This window comes from Babylonia areolata, chromosome 10 (assembly GCF_041734735.1).
Source record: "Babylonia areolata isolate BAREFJ2019XMU chromosome 10, ASM4173473v1, whole genome shotgun sequence".
NCBI classification, from domain to species: domain Eukaryota; kingdom Metazoa; phylum Mollusca; class Gastropoda; order Neogastropoda; family Buccinidae; genus Babylonia; species Babylonia areolata.
In genome coordinates, this window is record NC_134885.1 from 9,762,607 (window position 1) to 9,765,106 (window position 2,500).

The window sequence follows — 2,500 nt, forward strand, 5'->3', positions numbered from 1 at the left end:
CACATGAATGGATACCGGAAAGTGTAGACAAGTTGAGTGTGGACAGTTTAATTAATGAAGTGTGGGGCATATGAATGGATACCGGAAAGTGTAGACACGTTGAGTGTGAATTGTTTAATTAATTGAGTGTGAGGCACATGAATGGATACCGGAAAGTGTAGACACGTTGAGTGTGGATTGTTTAATTAATTGAATGTGAGGCACATGAATGGATACCGGAAAGTGTAGACACGTTGAGTGTAGTACAGTTTAATTAATTAAGTGTGGGACATACGAATGGATACCGGAAAGTGTAGACAAATTGAGTGTGAATTGTTTAATTAATTGAATGTGAGGCACATGAATGGATACCGGAAAGTGTTGACAAGTTAAGTGTGGATTGTTTAATTAATTGAGTGTGAGGCACATGAATGGATACCGGAAAGTGTAGACAAGTTGAGTGTGGATTGTTTAATTAATTGAATGTGAGGCACATGAATGGATACCGGAAAGTGTTGACAAGTTAAGTGTGGATTGTTTAATTAGTTGAGTGTGAGGCATATGAATGGATACCGGAAAGTGTAGACACGTTGAGTGTGGACAGTTTAATTAATTACGTTTGGGGCATATGAATGGATACCGGAAAGTGTAGACACGTTGAGTGTGGTACAGTCTAATTAATTAAGTGTGGGACATACGAATGGATACCGGAAAGTGTAGACAAATTGAGTGTGAATTGTTTAATTAATTGAGTGTGAGGCACATGAATGGATACCGGAAAGTGTTGACAAGTTGAGTGTGGATTGTTTAATTAGTTGAGTGTGAGGCATATGAATGGATACCGGAAAGTGTAGACACGTTGAGTGTGGACAGTTTAATTAATTAAGTGTGGGGCATATGAATGGATACCGGAAAGTGTAGACACGTTGAGTGTGGTACAGTTTAATTAATGAAGTGTGGGGCATATGAATGGATACCGGAAAGCGTAGACAGTTGAGTGTGAACAGTTGAGTGTGGAATGTCGAGTGAAGAAAGAGTGTGTAGACAGTTGAGCGTAGACAGCTGAGATTAGACTGAGTGCAGACAGTTGAGTGTAAATATTTGAATTGAGACCGAGAGTGTAGACAGTTGTGTGTAGACACGTTAGTGTAGAGAGTGTGTGTAGACTGTTGAATGTTGGGTGTAGACAGAGACAGTAGACAGTTGAGTATGCATAGAGAGAATAGACACAGAGTGTACAGTTGGGTATAGACAGTTGAGTATAGACAGTTGAGAGCACATAGCTGAATGAAAACTAAGAGTGTCGGCATTTGGGTGTAGACATTTAAGTGAAGACAGTTGAATATAGACAAGTGGATGGAGACGGAAAACATAGACAGATGAGTGTATACAGTTGCATAGAGATAGAGAGTGTGGGCATTCGAGTGTAGAGACTTGCGTGTAGACAGATGGGTGTAGACAAAGTTTGGACAGTTGGGTATAGACATTTACGTGAAGACGGTTGAATATAGACAGTTGAATGGAGACAGAAAATATAGACAGATGAGTGTAGACAGTTGAGTGCAGACGGTGGAGCGTAGACAGTTGAACAGAAACCGGGAGTGTAGACAGTTCAGTTCAGTGTAGACAGTTGCGTGTAGACGCGAGTCAACAGTTGGATGTTGACAGAGAGAGTAGACAGTTGAGTGTAGACAGGGAGAGTAGAAAAAAGAGTAAAGACTAGACAGTTGAGGACACAGAGAGAGAGTGTAGACAAGAGAATAATTATAGACAGTTGAGTGTAGACAAAAGAGTGTTGACAGAGTGTAGACAGGTGAATGGAGACCGGAAGGGAAGGCATTTGGGTGTAGACAGTTGAGTGCAGACTAACAGTTGAATGGAGACTGAACGTGTAGACAGTTGAGTGTAGACAGTTGAGTGCAGACAAATGAGTGGCCGTGTTTTTTTTTTTTTTTTTGTTTTTTTTTTTTTCATACAATCAGATGTAGCAGTCTTCGCTCGCTCTGAAAGTGATACAAAATTGTGTGTGTGTGTGTGTGTGTGTGTGTGTGTGTGTGTGTGTGTGTGTGTGTGTGTGTTGTTGTTGTCTTCAGTTTAACGTCTTTCCACTTGAAGTGATATTAGTGTGTGTGTGTGTGTGTGTGTGTGTGTGTGTGTGTGTGCATGCGTGTGTGTGTATCTGTGTGTGTTGTGTGAGTGTGTGTGTGTGTGTGTGTGTGTGTGTGTGTGTATGTGCCATTGTGCGTGTGTGTGTGTGTGTGTGTGTGTGTGTGTGTGTGTGTGTGTGTATGTGCCATTGTGCGTGCGTGTGTGTGTGTGTGTGTGTGTGTGTGTGTGTGTGTATGTGTGTGTGTGTGTGTGTGTGTGTCATTGTGTGCCATTGTGTGTGTGTGTATCTGTGTGTGTGTGCCATTGTGTGTGTGTGTGCCATTGTGTGTGTGTGTGTGTGTGTGTGCCATTGTGTGTGTGTGTGCCATTGTGTGTGTGTGTGTGTGTGTGTGTGTGTGTGTGTGTGTGTGTG

General features: G+C 42.0%; 1 protein-coding gene across 1 annotated transcript in view; it reads left to right on the forward strand.

Moving 5' to 3' along the window:
• The window catches only part of LOC143286438 (uncharacterized), a 26,111-nt gene that overhangs the window by 13,192 nt on the left and 10,419 nt on the right, over positions 1–2,500 (forward strand). The gene's annotated exons all lie outside the window — the stretch shown is intronic.